Raw genomic sequence first — 10,000 nt, 5'->3', positions numbered from 1 at the left:
GTCACACAACTGTACGGATTCATAAAAAATATTTCAATTAAAAAAAAATCCATAATGTTTAATAAATATTGATAGCATATCGAATTTCTCATTTTAAACTCGAACTTAGGAAGTAGCAGTAAAAGAACTAATACTAACGCCAAGCACAAACAGGTTGATGCAAAACTAGACTCATCCCGTTGCGCACTCGATTCCACTGTCTTTTACTCTCACTCCCTATCTGCTGATGCTCTCTTCACCCTCTCTCTCTCTCTCAGCTACAACCCGGCAAGAAGAGCTTTGATTCTTTCTTCCTAAGTCATTTTCTCGTTTTATATTAATAATTGCTTAATTATTTTTTAATAACCGATTGTTTGTTTGTCAACGAAAAGACTAATACTGTTGTTAGCGTCAACACTCTGAAAACATACGCGGAAAACCAAAAAAGCACTATACCATGGGCGCTCTAAGACGAATACATATCTCAATTTTATTTCCAGTCCGGGAGAAGAAGCAGTACTTCTCTATGTCGGACTACTACTGCTATTTACAACAGCAACCACTACACCCGAAACTTGCTGATGTTGGTGCGTACATCAGTCACGTACATTAAAACGATTTAAAATTTTATTTTCATTGACAAGTATAAGAAAGAGAAAAAAAATAGACACAGAAAAGAAGTAAAAAAAAACGAAAAAACTGTGGTCAAAAACGTTAATTCCTTCAGTTAATTAGATAATATTTTTGTGAATTGAGAGTGATAAGAGCAGTGTTTCTAATTTCTCTCTTTCTGTTCCCCTGGCTGGTATTTTCCTTGTTGAATAACCTCCATGTTTTCATTGAGGTATTATATACATTTGTCATGTTGGCGACTAGTTGCACACCGTTACCAATATGACCAAAAATCGCTACCGACATTCTTGAGATGGCTTTAGCCTCTCGCTGTTAAACTGTATTATATTCCCTCCCCATAACATTACGTTACCAAAAACTCTAAAAACCAAAACATAACAGCCGACTCCCTTATAAAGAGAGAAGGTAGGTCACATTATTGTCTTCAGAAATTGAATTTCTATGAATATGGAAATTGATAATTTTGGTTTGATAATTCATTTGAATAAGAAAAAAAAAATGTGGAAGTTCCTTAATTCATGTTGTGCTTTCTGATAATTTGTTGTTAGATATAACATATATATATATATTTAATAAATGTGCAATCTCCTCCAATGCTATTCATAATTTAAATTTTGATACTAAGTGTATAAGCGTCGTGTATGTGCTTTATTGTGGTCCATATCTGAATAAACAATTAAATTTCCCCTTCATCAAATGAGGTTGCATGAATGTTAAATTTTGGACTGCTTCCATGTTTCTTTTGATGATTGAATGTCGCGGAAAGTAAACCAAACGTGGAATTTATATATGTTCAGTACTGCTCATAAAGCATTGTGTTAGAAAATTCACAATTTTCGTCATTCGTCATTTATGTTGCTGTAATGTATAGACATGTAGTCGACTATAAAATGTCAGCAGCACGCGCACCTACTGTGCTGTTATTCGCATCTGTTGAGCATGACGGATTTCCGTTATGCATTATTTTCTCTCAAGCCATAACAGCGATGTTCGTTACACATATTCATATCTGTTGCTAGCATCACTCCTGCTTTTATTATTCCCACTACATAATTTGCACTGGTCATCTTTTGCCATCTTCTGTTTAAATACCTAAAAGAGAAACAGCTTCTGTTTAATGGTGCCTCCCCAGTTTATTTAGCATGATGTCGCTTTCGATTTATTCCTCTATACACCTTACGTTACGTTACGTTACTACCTTAATGGATGATCATCGCTGTTAGTAGTTGTCATGCACTGATGAGGTTGCTGGCTGTGTTTGCTTTTCGTTTGAAATGGAAAAATAATTTTAAAACGAATCTATTATCTGGTTAGTACATCTGTATTTAAAAAGCTTGCATAAATATGCCAGATGAAGATGTTATAAATTCACCCATATAATATGTATTTATAAATATAATCACTAAAATCTCGCTGTTTGACGGTAACCATTCGCAGCAGTTTCACATTAGTATTTTAGTGCTTCATTCGTTTCATATGATATCGTTAATTCCTTTCACCTTTCCTTTTCCGAAAGGCGGAGGAAAAAGAAAATACTGCATCCGTGTTTTCATTGAACGACGTTTCTCTGTTTCTTTCTCTCTCTCTCTCTCTCTTTGTTTTTCTTTTTGTATTTTCCCTAATGTATCACAGTAAACCATTAGTCTATGATAGTATTCTGTCAAGTATCTTTTTTATTCGTCTTTATAACTAGAAATTATGTCACGTTAGATGAAATAGGGAAAAGACCATACATTCCAAGGATATATCGATCGCTTGTTACGTCACTGTTATGTAGGTGAGAGCAGGTGGAACAACCCTCCTCTCTGTTGCTGGTGTTTAGTAGTAGAAGTAAAAAAATAGAAAGCGCATAATTATAAATGCAGAACCACAAAAACAAACAAAACATGTTTTATTAATGCAGATTTCAGTGTCGTTTTGTTGTTTTGATAACAAAAAGAAAAAAAGGGAAAGAAAATAGAAAGCATAATGGCAATATTTTAGCAATATACTCGAGTATATTACTGGTATTTTATTAGAATGTATCGTTGCTTAATAATATTGAGACTCAGTTTCAATGACAAGCTACACTACAATTAATAACAATAATGATGACTTTCATATTTTAGCACAAGGCCAGCAATTTTAGAGGGAGATGGCTAAGTCGTTTACATTAACTGCAGTTCTTGACTGGTTTTTATATAATCGACTCTGAAATGATGAAGGACTAAGATGGGATTTGAACTCGGCGTAAGAGCAAATCGCGAAAAATGCCGATAAGCATTTTCCCCGGCTCACGAACAATTCTGCCAGTTCGCTTTAATAACAACAACAACAATTCTTTCTAATTTTGGCACAAGGCCGGTTATTTTGAGGGTTGGGGTAATCGATAACATCGACCTCACTGTTCGATTGATAATTATTTTATCGACCCCAAAATGAAAAAGGCAATAGCGAATAATGATATTGGTTTCAAATTTTGCCACACGGACAGCAATTTTGGGGTAGGGGACTAGTCGATTCTTCGACCCCAGTGTTCAACTGGTACTTATTTTATCGGCCCCGAGTAGATGAAAGACAAAGTTGACCTTGGTGGAATTTGAACTCAGAACGTAAAGACGGACTAAATGCTGCTAGGCATTTTAACCGGCGTGTTAACAATTCTGCCTGCTCACATATACAAACATTACGATTATTTCTGATTTAGTCCCAAGGCCAGCAATTTAGGTGGGAGGCATTTAGTCGATATCATCAGCGTTTGACTGGTACTTTATCGATTTCAACGAGATTACAAGTAAAGTTGACCTCGATGGGATTGGAGTTCAAGTCCTGTCGAGGTGAACTTTGCCTTTCATCCCTCCGAGGTCGTTAAAATAAAGTACCAGTCAAATATTGGTTCGATGGTATCGACTGCGCATCTTCCCCTCAAAATTTCTAGCCTTGTATCAATCAATAATGATAATAATAATTATTATTGTTATTATTGAGTTCAAAATTCTGCTGAGGTCGACCTTACTTTCATCCTTTTGGGGCCGATAAAAAAGGACCAGTTGGACACTTGGGTCGATGTAATCGAATAGGCCCCCCTCCCAAATTGTGCCTATAGTAAGAAAAGATTATTATTGTTATTATTTCTGATTAAGGCACAAGGCCAACAATTTTGACAGAAAGGGATTAGCCGATACTATCGACCCCAATACTTACCTAGTACTTTATTTTATCGACCCCCCGAAAGGATGAAAAGCAAAAGATTTTTGGAATTTAATCCTTAGATTTAAAGATTCTAAATAATTTCAATATTAAAGCTGAATCGACATGTACGTCGGATTTAAAATTTCTAATCTGCCAATTCTCTTTCATTTTGATTTCAATATTCTTGAATTATTAATGCACTTCCGGTTATAGTTATTTTTGATGAACTTTTTTTTCCCTGAAATATGATTCCTATTTGCCCACAAAATATGCAATCCTCTTGCATAAAAAATAATCTCTCTTTTATTTAAAAAAAAAATGGAAATTTTTTTATTTGGAAAATTATTTTAATCCTTGAGATTTACGTTTGACTATTCTCTAGAATTATGATTTCATAATCTGATCAATATTGACATGCACATGTGGGTGAACAAATCCACTGCCTATATGATAATACTTGTAATTTTTCTTCTTCTTTTTCTCTCTCTCCTTTACTTGCTCTGCCAAATCCGTTTTTTCTCAAATAGGATTTAAACTTTTTGATGTTTTATAATAGCATTTCTTTATTCATTATGGATATCATATGGAGCTCCTACAGAAAACATTATGAGGAGTCTTGCTTTTCATGTCCTTCCTAGCTTTGGAAAGTAGATGGGAATATTGCATGTTAATATACTTAAATTTTCATTTTGCTTATGTTAAGCTTTTAAAATTTAACCTGGATATATTTACAAAATAGATAAACTTTCCTGATATAATATACAAATAACAGACTGTGTGCTCAGCACTTTTCTTTGCAATTTCTTTATAAACCTTCCAAAATAATTGAGTTGATGTGCCAATATCACTTCTGAGTTATCTTAGTAAATCTAATTATCTTCATTTTGGTTTGGGAAATTACTTAAAAGTCACTGTCTTATGTAGTTTTTGTTTTTAAATTATACTTTCAGTGTCTTAAAATGTGATTTTATTTCAGTTTTTTTAATGTAATTTTTGTATTTTTTAAACTTCATAATTTACTCTAAATTTCTTTTTTTCATGCTGTATTTTCTAACAACTTGATTCTAAATTTGTTTTGGAAGTTGTGTTTGGAAATGAGCAACACCATTTGTCTATTAATTTATATTTGTCTTTAATATTACTTGTAGAGCATTTCCTTCTATGAACCTTATTCTTTTTATTCTTAATAGTTTTAGTAATTATTCTTTAATAAATATGGAATGCTATTTTAAAGGTACACACACAAACACACAGACACTTTCCTATCAGGTCATTGAATCTAAAGCTTCTCTCCTTACCTATCATACTGAAACATAGTGAATGAATATGCAGCTTCTATTAAAAGTTCAAGGATAGAGCATGCTTAAATTCATAAAACTGGAAATGATTTTTAAAAACGATTGATGATTTTGATTTATTTTCAAACTACTAACTGCTTTCAAGGGATTAGACTTCAAGAATTACATTTTAACAAAAGAATATTTTAAGGATGCATTTTTCAAAAGCTACTGTAAAACTTCCTTCTGACCTTCAGAATGGTGTAGTATTAATGGCATAATATATTAGCAGCATACTGTTAATGCTTGATATTTGTTTAGCTTTTACTCTATTCTGCTGAGGAGTTATATTTTAATGTGATGTAAAAACTTGTTTATATATATATCAGAATCATGATCATTATCATTTAGCGTCTGCTTTCCATGCTGGTATGTGTTAGACAGTTTGACTGGAACCAGTAAACTAGAGAGCTGCACTAAGTTCCAGTTTGATTTAGTATGGTTTCTATGGCCTTCTTAATGCTAACAACTTCAAGAGTGTAATGGATGCTTTTCACTTGCCACTAGCATGGGTACTTTTTATGTGCCACTGGCATGGGTACCAATTACATGACACCTACATCTGCCATAATTGCAATTTAGCTTGGCTTGATGAGTCTTCTCAAGCACGGCATATTGCCAAAGGTCTTGGTCATATGTCATCACCTTCATGATGAGATATATATATATCATCATCATCTAATGTCCATCTTATTTGCTGGCATGGGTTGAATGGTTTGACTGGAGTTGGTAAACCTGATGACTGTGCCAAGCTTTAGTGTTTACTTTGGCATGTTTTTTTTCTGCTTAGATGCTCTTCTCAATGCCGACCACTTTGCAGAGTGCTTTTATATATATTTTGGATTTTGATTTTAAGGCAATCTGAGATTTGTTTTATTAGTCTTTGAATCCAGTTCTCTGTAGGTATAACATATCAATAATCAGCTTATTTCAATAAATACATTTTTTTCATATGTTTTGATTTCTAGTTGCCTTGTTTGAAGGTTAGGTTCAAATCACATCAAGGTTAACTTTGTCACTTATCCAAAATCAGTGGAATATTGGTTAATGCATTAGCAGATTTAGTTGGCCCCCACACATACACGCTACTGATTTGTGGTTTTGCATCAGTGTCCTTAAATCATTACATCAGAATATATGGAATCATACTCTTTAGTATTTTTGATTGCTTCTTAAATTTTGTTTTAATGCTATATCAGTGTTTTGATCTAATTGAGTTGCAAGGGGTTTCATATTCAGTTAATTTCCTTCTTCTTAAAGCAAATATCTTAAGTTTTGGCTAATTGCCATTCTGTTCTGGATACTTCATATTGAAACTAATCTGTTGTCAACTTCATTGTTAAAATTACTGATGCAAGCAGAAACTTCTGTGCTTAATGCTATGAATTTATAACATGAGTTAACAATTACCATTAATGTTACCTTTCACAAAGGCTATCAAATAAAACTGAATGTATTATGAAAGGGGAAAGATTGTAAGAAAAGATGTTGAAATAAATTATGCTTTCCTGCAACAAAAAAATAAAAAGGGACCTATTGCATGATTAAGAAAAAATTATAAAATGAATAAATAAAGTATATCACATATGTATTCAGTTCTAATTTTATGCCTGTTTTTATTTGTTTTCTTGTTACCATGGGTTGCAATAATTAAAAAGAATTTTTTTCAGTTAACAACATTTATGAAATCGTCTAGTAAGCTTAAAAGAGTGAAAGAATTGAAATTATGTGAAAAACATTAAGTAAAGTACTTTGCTAATACCTTAGAAGGCTATGCTTTATGTGTATGACAGCAGAGGCATATATAGATTCTGCATTCCAAATCTGTTCAGTGATTACAATTGTTGCCTTAAAAAGGAATTCTAAACCAATTCTGATAAACTCGTTGATATCAACAAGAAAAGTATGAGGTAACATATGTTGAAGGCATTTCTTGAAGACAGTATATTGTTGCAGTATTTCAAATTGTCTCTGTTGTGGAGTTGAACATAGCTTTATTTAAATGCTTTGTAACTAAAAGGTTTTGTTCATTACCTAACAAATGATCTTATGTTGTTAGTGAGGACAGGTGGTTGCACAAGAACTTAAAATTATAATGGTATCAATATACTAGATCAGAAGGCTCTATATACTATGTAGTGTGAAAGTTAATACTGACAATATGTGAAATTAGAAATTGAAATCAACTGTACTGCTTAACACGCTCACATATGCATATGTGTGTCCATGCTAGTATATATATATATGACTTAGCATATATATATATATATATGTTGCATCTGTATGTTAAATGGTAGGTGGGTGGAGGGTAAGATAAGAGGGAAGAAATTCTCATTGTAGGAGAGCTACATGGTTACTCAAATTTAGGAGAGATATAGTGAGAATGAGTTAGTTATTTCCAAGGAGATGACAGTGGTGTAAGGGAAGTGGTGAGTGTAGAGAATGGGGATTTTCAAGTGAAATGAGGAGATAGGAGAAATGAGAGAGGAAGGTAAACATCTATTAAGATTGGGGAAAGGTGCTATGGGGGATACAAGCAGTAGAGTTACAATGATACCATTGTCAAGGTGGGATTTGTTACATGTAACAGGATCAGTATTAGAGTAAATTAGCCATCTGTGTATCATAATGTTGATAAATCTTAAAAGAGCAAATATACTGCAGTATTCATCCAGAGATTATATGTCTTAAGATATGTGCTGTTTAACCCTTTAGCATTTAAACCAGCCATATCTGGCCAGAATATTCTGTTTTATGGTCAAACAGGCCAGATCTCGCCTCTCACACCTACTCTACATTGTCAATCTAAAAATAAAAATAATCATAAATATACATTATACCTCCCACCCATCTACCATTTAACATTTAGATGCAACATCCTTCCACCTTAGGTTTACTGATTTGAGAGCTACATGCCTTCAGTAGTGACAGTGGCACAACTGTAAAATGGTTGGCACTAGAATGATATCTACTCATAGAACCCATTCCAAAGCAGATACTGGAGCACGCTACAGTCCTTTCAATTAATGCTAAAGGGTTAAAAATCAAAATATATCAGTAGAAAATGAAAGTTGCTCTACAATGAGCATGCTAGATGCACGTCTGCTAGGTTGGTCCTAGTTAGTAGCACGTACTCACTAGAACTGTTTGCAAGACAAAATCCATTGCTACTGATGCAGGAAAATATTGAATACTCAAATGTGGCAATTAGCCACCTGGCTATATTTGTGTTTCTAAGCACAGCTCATCTACTAGAGATATTATTACCAGGTGATTATATAACAATAAATGTGAATTAAGTAAAATACACAATGTCATGTAATGCATTTTTATTTAGCTGGGCACCTAATTGCAACTGCAATGATTGTTCAATTGCCTGTTTTCTACACAAGTAGTGACAAATTTATAGCATGAAGTTGCCAGCTATAAGATACTACTGAAAAAGCCCAATGAGGCAGATATGTATCTACCTACTGTAGACGGAAAATTTTAATCTCTTACTGATGAACTAATGCTTTCAAACATGGCACATCAGTAACATAAATTATTTCTGGATGAATACCAATGTAAAATTAAATATTTGTCAGATACCTACATTAAATACAATACAAAGATGGCTATATGTATGCGTATATATATATATTTATGTTTATATGTGTGTGTATGTATGTATATGTGTGAGTGGATATATATATATATAGCATAAGACTAAGAGATTAAGTAACAAAGGTTTAGCAGTCTGAATATGGGGCTTGTTTTGTATAAAAAACACATGCACACATATAATGCTGAATTGTGGTGTGTGTATATATATATATATATATATATATATATATATATATATATATATACGGGTGTGTGTGATTGTGTATAGAAGAATATATTAATAAAAGGAATTCCAACCTTGTCTGATTTTCACGTTTTATTTACAATCTTATAATGATATAAGATAATATAATAAAATAAAATAATAGAATGTTAAATGTTCATTCTGATTGAACTAGTACTTTCATGCATTAAATTCTGCAATCTTCAGGTTCATGTAGTAGTAGTGACAGTCATGCTTCACAATATATATATGATTATTTATATATATATATATATATATATATATATATATATATAATATATATATTAACAGGAAGCTTTATGAACATAAACAAAAGACGAAGGCAGGTGGAGTACAAACAAACAATTGTATTAGTATGGCGCTCAGGAATATAAATAAAACAAGTCTTTTACATTTCGAGCCTATGCTCTTCAACAGAAAGATACACAGAAAAGAAACATGGAGAGAAGCAAAGAGAGAAAAAAATGCGTGCAGAAGCTAGCGATTCAACATGGCGATATGATTCTGGCCAGAAGTCAGATCTCAAACGTGAGACGCAAGAGCAAAAATAGGGGAGATAACAGGGTCAAATGACTTCGCCCCAACATAAGGGTGCGTGTGTGTATGAGGGAGTATGGGGTGCGTATGAAAGGTTTGGACGTGTGTATGTTTGTATGATGAGATGTGTAATGTCATATGGTGTAGTGTAGAGAGGGGAGAGGAGGGAGAAGAGGAAAGGTGAGAGTGATGAGGGGGAGGGGGAAAAGAAAAGAAGGAGGGGGTGAGGGTGAGAAGCGAGAAGGAAAGAGGAGGCAGGAGGGGGGAATGAAGAGAAGGAAGGAGAGGAGAAGAGGAGGGGGATGGGATAGGGGGAGAGAGAAAGGGAGTGAGGGAGCAGAGAGAAAGAGAGAAGGGGAAGAGGGAAGAAGAAAGAGGGAAGAGGAAGGGGAGAAAGAGAGAAGGGGAAGAGGGAAAGAGAGTAGGGGTGAAAAGATGGAGGACCGATGAGAAGTAGGAGTCAGGGGGAGGTTGGATGAGAAGGGGGAGAATT

General features: G+C 33.7%; 2 protein-coding genes across 7 annotated transcripts in view; one reads left to right on the top strand and one right to left on the bottom strand.

The window, feature by feature from the left end:
* The window catches only part of LOC115209614, a 1,042,307-nt gene extending 1,042,244 nt beyond the window's left edge, over window positions 1-63 (bottom strand). The window contains exon 1 of the mRNA XM_029778060.1: window positions 1-63. This exon is cut by the window's left edge and continues 453 nt beyond it. The gene's annotated coding sequence lies outside the window, so the exon portion shown is untranslated.
* Window positions 64-255: 192 nt separating this feature from the next.
* Window positions 256-10,000, top strand: part of LOC115209612 — a 278,107-nt gene continuing 268,362 nt past the window's right edge. For 5 of the 6 annotated variants that reach the window (XM_036501249.1, XM_036501248.1, XM_036501246.1 and 2 more), the window contains exon 1: window positions 256-1,017. The gene's annotated coding sequence lies outside the window, so the exon portion shown is untranslated. The remainder of the gene's footprint in view (window positions 1,018-10,000) is intronic. The other variant, XM_029778055.2, reaches the window with a different exon arrangement.

The sequence above is a fragment of the Octopus sinensis genome, linkage group LG3, assembly GCF_006345805.1.
Source record: "Octopus sinensis linkage group LG3, ASM634580v1, whole genome shotgun sequence".
NCBI classification, from domain to species: Eukaryota; Metazoa; Mollusca; class Cephalopoda; order Octopoda; family Octopodidae; genus Octopus; species Octopus sinensis.
This window is presented reverse-complemented; position numbering and strand designations above follow the sequence as displayed.